The 10,418-nt window shown below is 26.3% G+C and overlaps 1 protein-coding gene across 5 annotated transcripts in view; it reads right to left on the bottom strand.

The window, feature by feature from the left end:
• Positions 1–10,418, bottom strand: part of LOC126895136 (uncharacterized) — an 18,968-nt gene that overhangs the window by 4,561 nt on the left and 3,989 nt on the right. For 2 of the 5 annotated variants that reach the window (XM_050666660.1, XM_050666664.1), the window contains exons 1-2: positions 5,961–6,344; positions 2,242–2,389 (exon numbers count right to left, since the gene is read on the bottom strand). The gene's annotated coding sequence lies outside the window, so the exon portion shown is untranslated. Of the gene's footprint in view, positions 1–1,268; positions 1,504–2,241; positions 2,390–5,960; positions 6,345–10,418 lie in introns of those variants that run through there. The other 3 variants (XM_050666662.1, XM_050666661.1, XM_050666663.1) reach the window with 3 other exon arrangements.

Raw genomic sequence — 10,418 nt, 5'->3', positions numbered from 1 at the left:
AAAAAAAAAAAAAAAAAAAAAAAAAAAAAAAAAAAGTACACAATATAAATTTTGTTTAGTCAACTTATTGTCGTTTTTTCAGTTCAAGGCTCTTGTAACAGAATCAGCTCAAGGTATTTTGCCGTTCTTGGAAATATAAATATCGCCTTTCATATTCATTTAATAATGTAGAAGAGCAATGTACCGAAACAATTTTTATATAAATTATTTTAATACATGATAGTGAATTTGATTACTGTACTATTATATTTTATAGGAATCTTTCTTTTTTCGGTCCCAACTATAAGAACTTTTTAAAAATTAAAATAAATATTACTGTTTCATGTAGAATATTTATTGTCTATTAAAGTTAAAAGTTAAAAAGAGACTGCGAATAAACTTTCTTATACATTTTTTAAACTTGTATAGAAATAGAAATATCAAAAAATTAACTTTTAAAAATAGTAACTTTATAAATGAGTTATATTTTCATTGGTTGTTGTTTTATTTAGAACATTTACAGATATATTCATATATTCGGATGGTTAGTTACAGGTTTCAGTTTGTAACTGTCGGCTAGCTTGTTTTCTGTTTGAAATTGTTATCGGTAACAAGTTAATACCCACAAAATGTCAATATTGATTATTTGTTGTTTTTTTTTTTTTTTTTTGAGTATTGATGTTAATAACAACTGATTGTGTTGTTATATGTGTTGTTTTTGTTATTATTATTAATATTCTTAACACTTTGCTCTTTTTTATACTGCGCTTGATATTTTTATACATGTCAAATATGGTTTTTTCTCGTGTTATGTAATTTAAAAAGAATAACTGATACAAGAATAAAAGAGCATGATGAAGACGTAGGAAGAATACGTTCGCCAAGAGGCAAAAAATTCTGCAGTAGCTAAATATGCCAAAAACAATCAAATTCAATTTTTCAAGGTTAAATTTTAAATAAAGAAGTTTATTTTGGTAAAGGAATCTACAAGAAATTGTATAAGGAAGCAATAGAATTCGATAAATTACAACAGAGAAGACTGTAATGAATGTAAAGAAGATGTAAATTAGTATGACTTGGTTACATAAAGATACATTAAGTTATATTATACATCAAGATAAAAGAAGACCAAATAGTAAAGAAAATAACATAATAATATTGTATATATGTAACAAAAACCATGTTAGACATATTTGATAATTGCTGGAGAAAAAATGTAATTACAAAATTATTTTTATTTGTAAATCAAATGAATTATTTAGGTGATTAGATAAAATAACATTTCCTACTTAGTGCTCACATTTCTATTTTTATTTACAAAAATTTCAAAAGAGACTCGTTTTCACATTAACTATCTATTATTCTTCAAGACAAACGGTCGAGAACTAATTTTAATCAAATATTATGCTTGTAAATTTTATTTATGATCTATAGTAGGAGAACTCTTACAATGATTGAATACTAGTTAACTACTTATACATTTTTTTTAATAACAATTTGTACATCTAATATTTGTACTTATTGATAAATAACATATTTTTGTACAAAAAAACGATGACCTACTTTGTTTTATTATTATGTTAAGTTTTCTATCAATATAAATCAAGAATTATTTACTGACGAATGTGGTTTATATATTAAACTCCCATAACATTTTCTATCAATATAATAAATAACAGTAACAAGATAAACATTTAAAATAAAAAAAAGCGTTCTTTTATAACGTTTTTTTTAAAGTTCCCCTTTACCTTTTTTTAAAATACTGTAAAACTAAATTTAAAAGTTTATATCAAAGATAAAGCTTTACAGAATGTATTTAAAATTTGCTCAATTTATTATCATAATACTGTAAATAAAATTTAGGGGTAATTAAAAAATTTTTTTTATTGATATTTTATGTGAACAATTTTAAAAATACTCAAATTCTGGCTAAAATATTGATGATAAAGAAAAACTAAGGGCACATTTTGAATCGACGTCAAAATTTATTAGAAACAATAAAAAAAATATCATAGAAATTCCATGGCCCAAATTTTGTCAAACTGTGTAATTAATATAGGTTTTACTCACATTTCTCGATGTAAACATTAATCTATTATTATATATTCACATATTGAAAAATTCAAATGTGTAGTATGAAATTATCCCAAAATGATCCTTTTTTTTAAACTAATATATATCTTACATTTATTTTACTCTTTCTTATAAATCTAAAAGATTATATTCAAAGCTTACACAATTGAAGATATCAAGACAACTTACCAATGTTTAGTACAATAATAGTTAGAAATTCTCTTTTAGATATGACCCATCTGTTTTATATTTCATTGAGACACATATTACTTTTATACTACAAAAAAGTGGGAAATTATGCATTTTAACCCTTCATTGCATGAATTAAACATTTGACCTTAAAAATAATAATGTTCTAAAATAATTCCAATAGTGAACCCTTATTGTACATGAAATTTAAAGCAACTTTTCTAAGCATGTATACAGGACGATTGGTTTATCATAAACCACTCGTTCAACTTGCAAGATAAATATAAAATTGGATTGAACATTTTTTATTTTTTTTAGTTACATATATTTCCTAATTTATCAGTTAATAATTACTTTTAAGAATCATTCCTTAACACTTAAAGGGTTGTCAACTATATTTTTGTTCAATATACACATTTAACTAGCTTATACAATAGAAAATAATCTAATTTAGACGATGACTGGTTATTAATAAATTTTGAACTAGTATTTCAAAAGTTATTGACAATTTAAAGTAATGACTGGAGTTGAGAAGTAAGTGCTGCTATGTTTATCACTAATCATTTTCCCACCGTACTCTTCATTTCGCCTAGGTATAAATGAGAATACTTCCAAAGTACTAGTCCAAAAGTTGTTATCAACCAGTCATTTTTTTAATTAGATTATTGTCTATTTTATAAACTAGTTAAATATGTATGTTGTTATTTAAAAAAAATAAAGTTGAAACCCCTCTATAAGTTATAATGGATGATTCTAAATAGTAATTAATAGCGGATAAATTATGAAACATATAAAACTAAAAATACCAACATTTTTTGGTAAATATTGTATTTATTTTGTGAGTAACGGATTTTTTATGAATAACCGATCACTCTGTATATGCATTTTTATGCAGTAAGGGTTAAGGTAACTAGAATATTCAATAATATTATATGCTTTTTTATATAGTGGATAAAATATCAACCTAGAAATTACTTATTCTTATAGAGGTGCAATAATTTACGCAGTAGTCAAAATTCAATTATATTGTATACATTAGTCAAAGTATTGAATTTCAAATAATAGCAGTTATCTTACTTATGTAAAATGTACATACGTATATTGACTAGTGTTGTATAATTTAGGGAAATTTTCGAGATATTTCTGAAAAGTGGGAAATTTATTTTTACAAGCTTTTAATTCACAATCTTCGAAAGTTAATCATACCTAAATTTAATTTTTAACGGTAAATATCTTTTATAAATATATCAATAGACATTTCTCAGTTGCATTTCTTCTCCCACCCTGTCATGAAAATCCATACCCTATCTACTGTTTTAATTGTGCGACGATATTAAATTAAAATTTTACATAGTCTCGTAATAAATAAAAAAAACATCAACACTTTATAACATGAATATGTAAACCAACAAGACGAGTAAGGATAGCTTGGCACCACTGACTAAAATAATAATATAGCAGGTAAATATTACAATCGCAGATGACAGATAAAGGCATATATGAGCACAAGCCAGTCCACCAGGACAAGTTCTAGCAATGGTAGTGTATCTTTACATGAATCAATTTGCCCGGTTTTCCAACCCCCGTATCTCCGATTCCTTTTAATATAAGCCCTTGAAGTTTAAACAGGTTAATTTTAGTAGCTTAAAACACTGTAAAATTTAGCTTTTAATGTTAAGTAATTTCAATATGAGAGAATTTCAAAGTTTTTTTCGTGACCAACTGACTGACTAACTAATTTATTATCAAAGCTATGACTCCTACCATATTAGTAGAAAAAGTGAAAATTGGTAAAAAGGTAGGTCTTGTATTATTGAAGAATAATCAGAAAATTATTATTTTCTCAAAACAAACAGTCTTATAAGTAACTGCGTCATTTAAATGACGCCTTCAATTTAGGAAGGCAGAACGGGCAATCAAAAGTTCAGATGTTTTAATAGCTTATGATAAGTTTGTAGTCTAAAGGCTTAAGAGCCAGTAAGAATAATGTTGAAAAATACCAAGTGTTCGCGCACAAAATGACCAATATTAGCGACACTGATTGTTTATATCAAGGCTGATATATGGCTAGTAGGATATCGCAAGTTGTATCTTAAACACCCCATAGGATGTATACAAATCGACGTTAAGAAGAAAATGATAGTCTTTTTTCCCTTTGCGCTGTTTATGTGAAAACCTCAATGCTCTTACATGTGACATGTAAAGCGATGTGACATCTGGTATTGTTACTACGTAAATGGACTGCCATTTTAGCGATCTGATAGATATAAAAGCATATGTATGAACCTTCTATAAAGGGCAATTAAACATCAAAGGTTTGACTGGAGGACACCATTGAAGGAGAAATATTATTTTATATAATATTATTATGTATATAACAATGTTATATTCTGTATAGATTACAATTTGATTTAATTAAGTGTTTCTGGTAAAAGGACAAACGGTGGTCAACTACTCAGAAAAGAACTCTTGTGTCAACACCAAAATTCAACTACTTCCCTCCTAACAAATTACGCCAATCAAAGTAGTGATAACTATATTAGTTTGCTTTTCTAGAAAAGCTAGTGTAACTATACACGAAATAATTCACCCGGTTTTTCTTATCCCCGTATCTCTTTGTCCTCGTAATATTAGTTATTGAAATTTAAAACATAGTTTAGACTATAATAGCTTAAAAAATTTTCCCCTTAATTTCAAAAAATTATCTCTATCAATGTAGCGGTACCTACACTGGGGCCAAGTTTTCTCTTACTTTAGTTCATAGACTTCAGTGTTACATTCACTAGCAACATTACTCATTTATTTATTTAAGTTTGATTAAATATTCTGAAAAAAAATTATTTAGATCTACTTCTTTTTTTTTTGTTCAAAAAAATATTAATACATTTTACTTTGATAATCTGAAAAAAAATATTTTCGAGAACATTTTTTCAGGAATATTCTTTTGTTATATTCATTTCTCGTGAAAGTAGTATAGAAGCTTATGAACTATAAAAAAAGCATTGTGGTCATAATGTAGATATCATGATTTTAGTAGGTAGATTTTTTTGTAAGGAGTGGTGTTGGAATTTAATATTTTTTCCAGTTAGATTTTTATTGAAGATACTTTATGATAAACATCAAAATAGCACAATAACTGATTAAGCATACAATAACTTGTATATAACTGCTACAGTACTTTAGCAAAGTCATGATAATATTTTTTTATAAATGTACTATATAACTACATGTTAAGAACGAGTAGTTTTCTGTTCAATAGTTACATTTGGTACTAATTGTTGATTGTTAGGGCTGTTGATTAGTTATATTTTTTTCTGCTTCTATTGACGGATTAAATGAAAAACATGATTCAACTGTGTCTGTTGAAGCATTAATTATATTTTTACCAATTTCAAGTTTAAAATTTTTGCTATTCGTGATACTACTTTAAAATGTCCATCGTACTAACATTTTAACGGTTTTAACATTGTTCTTTATTAAAACAAACTGTTATAATTTGAATGGTTTAATATAGAGACCAAGCCTATATAATTCAAAAAAATTTTAGTTGACAAAAGAAATGAAATTGGATCCACTTCTTTTTTGGAAGAATGTAAAAATCTCTTAGGAGTACAAATATGGTAAGTCGTGCGAATTATTTTTACGCCTGCGTACTGACTAGGTCAATATTAATGCAAAAGAATCGCATTAGGTAATAGAAAAGTACCAATTGGGCTTACCATATGTCGTTGAATTTTGATTTTCGGCATGCTTAGAAGTTCTAGTCCATTCAGTACAACTTTTTTTTTAATGAATAAACTATTGACGTACTAAGTTGTTAGTACAACGAATTCTCAGGTGAGATAGTCCAAGTGAATTATTGATAAAAACTTTCTGTTAAATATAGTCTTTAATTGTTGGTAGACGTATCACAAAATATTTTTACATTCGTCAGTGGCATAGTAATTTTCTTAAGTTTTAATAACGTGTTATTTGATTTTAATAACACAGTTTGTTATCTATATTTTCCAAATAGCTAAATCATTAGCTTATTGGTATTGGGAAAAAACCCGTTTTCACGCACAATAACGTGTATACAATACAGAAAAATGTGCTGAATATTAATAAAAATTTAACTAATAAAGTCTAGTTGTATAGTTTATCTTGTTAAAAATGTTTCTGTTTTTATGTTGAATCATATGTAAGAGCGGTTTGTATTTACAAAATAAACTGATGTGCTTCAAACAAATGACGCAAGTTTTTTTATTCTAAAATAAGTATTCAGTCATTCACGGTTATATGTACTGTATCTTTATCACTCTGTATTCAGATTTTTAAAGAAAAAAGCTAACGGTTTTCAAAATTTGTAAGAACGTATCTGAAGAGTCGCTCCTATGACATTATTAAATGCGATCACTATTAGTGTTATTTTGCTGTATTCATTGGGCAATGAAAGTAAAGTGTTTTCTGATTAGTAGGTTTACACATTTCAAAAACGAAAGTTGCTTCATGAGACCTGTTAATTATTTGTGTATCATTTGTACTAATGGTGTACTATTAGTTTAAAATTTAAAATAATTATCAATAACATGTTGCTTACTCAAAAAAATTATCAAGAAAAATTTTCCTGTTATAAACATTCATAAATTAGCTATTTTCAAGTTCAATGCTATAAATAAACAAAAGTATACAAGTAATATGTATAAATCATTTTTGCTGTTTAACTGTTTAAATATTATCAAATATAATTTTTTTTTTAATTTTCACATTAATGAAACATCTATGATTAACAATTTACAAAATTATGTCTTATTTTTTTATCATATCAATAATATTGAATCAATATTTTTTGTTTTATGAGTGTACTCAAATATTTATTGTCTATAGCATTCAATTATTTAGTAACCTCAAGTAATGAAGGTTTAAAACAAAAAAATTGTCAGAGGAATACCAATAGCTTCTCAGCGTAACTAAGAAACTAAAGATCATTAAAAATGTGCTTTTTTTTTGTATGGTATTTGTTTATTTATTTAATTTTTTTTTATGAACAAAATAATTTATTTGTTTATGTAAGATGAAATCGACCTTTTTATAAACATTATTCACAAAAACAATTAAAAACTCCAAACGAAAATAAAAAAATAAATCATTAAATAACATGACTATTGGTAAATAATAACCATTAAAAATATATCGAAATAAAAATCTGTACATAAATTAGAAAATGGAAAATGAAATAAGTAGAAAAATTAAGAATTGTAGATCTAAGGGTAACAAAATATTATTTTTAAAACGAACACAAGACGTATCAAAAGAATCACAATACCATACAAACTGAGTTGTCTAATATTAAAGCTCTAAGGAAAAAAGATCTGCTAAATTAGTTTTAAAACTGGTTGGATTGGGTTGGGTTATTTAAAATTCACAGTAAATATAATAGACAAGTATATTAAGCTAATTATAATCAAAAGTTCAATAATTGTATTTAAAAATAATCCCAGTATAGTGGTGACACGGCAAAGTAGAATTAAGTACAATAGACTTCACTGTTGAAATCTGACAGTAATAATATGACTATTATAAAACGCTTCAATATAATTGCGTATGTAGAAAACATTAAAAAAATAAAAATTATAATGGAAATTTTACTTAAAAAAAAATTACTTAAAGAAAATCAATGGCCAAGATATTTTTCTTTTTTTAACATGTTTCTATTAGTTTCACCTGTATGTTTGTTTGTTTATTAGATATAAACATTTAAAGGTTCAAATTATTTGAATTAATATACATGTATATACATAAGGGATTACAAATATAAGTAGCTAATTGGTTTTTTATGACAATATTCGCAGGTACATAGCATTTATTATCAATGGTAGTAAAACACGTCGTTGTGAGTTTATAAATACACTAACTATTATTACTCATATTAAAAACTTAAATTTGATATAGATTTGAAAAACATCGTATTTCATTAATTGCAACCAAAATCTTCTTATTATATAATAGAACAAGGAAAAAAACGCTTTTCTGGGAAAATTACTTAGCGTGCTCGGATTTTCAAAATTTTTATTTTCAACGAAAGTACTCGTTCACCAAACTCGCCCGCGAGCGTTTTAAAATTTCGACCATTTTCGAGAAAAACGCTCGCTGACGCCAGCGTTTTACGACTTAAGGTTTGAAATTTTCATCAGACCCGCCCAATGACATTCCTGAGATATGATAAAAAAATCAATTCAATCCGTTCATTTTTCACCGTTTTACGAGGTTTTTTTTTTTTTTTTAAGTCCACGCGCATGGTTGTATTATGCGCAGTGATTCATTTCTGCTGATACGTATTGTGAACTTTAATTATATGGTGTATTATGTATTATTATTAGGACACTATTTTGCATTTGCCCTATTTTTATCAAGGAATGTTATATGTTATATATAAATTTCATGACGTTATAATTATTTAAGTTTGTACTTTCATTATAAGAACAGTACTAAGTACAGAGTTAATAATTTTCTTTTTTCTCGTATATGATGTATGAGACTATGAGTTTATCTTTTGAATTGGGGTTCATCTATGATAACTATGATGTTCATCGTTAAATCGCAGTTACCAATATATTTATCAAAATTAAATTTTTATTTTTATTTTTAATATTAATTTTAATTTAAATTTACAGTGTGCCACTTATAATAACCTGCTAAATTTTTTTGTATTTATTCTATAATATAAACACAATTATTATAATTAGATTATTAATAATTTTTGTGTATAACAGGGGTGTATTTAAGAGAGATTGGCTTCTCCTTGAACAAGCGCTATCAATATTTTTTTAGGCAACTTCTAATATATAAGGACCTAATGTCCTTTTTTTTCATCATTACTTTAATTTTAGCAAAAAAATTTCTATAACATGTTTAACAAAGTAAAAAATATTAAATTTCCTCCTAAAATAATTTTTGAATAGGCCTAAAGGGAATACCTCATTAAGAGGCTTCAACCTTTTACCCAATACATTTTACTATATTCTCTTTTTGAATTTTCCTGATATTAATAATAACATTTTTAGATATAGTTTTCACTAATTCTGAAGTAATATTTTTTCTGAAAAACACTTATCGTGCCCGGCGTTTGGGTTACTTCTACCGGAATCAGTGGCCTACTTATGATGACGGCCCGAAGAAGCTTTCGCGCCGAAGGCGCGTAAGGCTTGAAGGGCCCCGGTCTGGGGCGGAGCCCCAGCTAGGCGGAGCCTAGTATTAACAATAATTTTTTTTATTCACAAAACGAAAATATACATAAAAACATTTACAAGTATAAGGAAAATTAAGTAATAATCAAAATAGAAAAATAAAAACCCAGCACAGGGGGGTCGCGGCACAGTGGTGACGTGGCATAGTTGGATCAAGTATAATGATATCTGACAGTGATTAAAATCACTATAAAAAAAAAACGCTTCGATGCAAATCTTTAGATAGTGTTTAATTTTAAAAAATTGGTGGATTATTCCAAAAGCTTCATAAACTGCTAGTTCCTTATTAATATCCTGATTAAGATAAAGTATGTCGAATGAAAAAGGGATTATTAAAAAATAGTATTTCCCATAAAAAAATTATATTGATCAATACACTTTTCAATAAGTTATAGCATTATAAAGTTAAAAATGTAAAAAATAAAATCGAAATTTTTCACACAATAATAGCATTTGGTAGCCATTTTCACTGTGAAGACAAAACAAAGTACGAAATTTTTTTTTTTCATAATAAAGTATATTATATTACATTAGCTTTAATTTAAGATATATATAAAAGTGTCAGACCTTCCGGAACACTTTCAAAATTTAAGTTGAAAAAGTCAATTTTTTGTGAAAAATTTGTCATTTTGAATCCCCCCCTGTGGGCAGGTAAAAAGTCAGATTTATAAAAAAAATATACCAAATGATAGGTAATGACATCATGCATCTATAAAAAAAAGAATTATATTGATATGTTTATTTTTAAAAAAGTTACGGCTGTTTTTAGTAAAAAAAATTTCGAAAATTTCGAAAATTAGTAATTTTTAAATTTGTAATTTTTTCGGAGGTTTCCCCCATTTACGGGGAACGAGGGAATTTTTTTCAATTTTTGAGGGTAATGTCTTCGACTAGATACGATTTGTGATCTTTTGACGTATCATTGAAAGAAATCGGTTCGGTGAGAGCTGA

This window comes from Daktulosphaira vitifoliae, unplaced genomic scaffold (assembly GCF_025091365.1).
Source record: "Daktulosphaira vitifoliae isolate Bord-2020 unplaced genomic scaffold, ASM2509136v1 Scaffold_1, whole genome shotgun sequence".
NCBI lineage: Eukaryota > Metazoa > Arthropoda > Insecta > Hemiptera > Phylloxeridae > Daktulosphaira > Daktulosphaira vitifoliae.
This window is presented reverse-complemented; position numbering and strand designations above follow the sequence as displayed.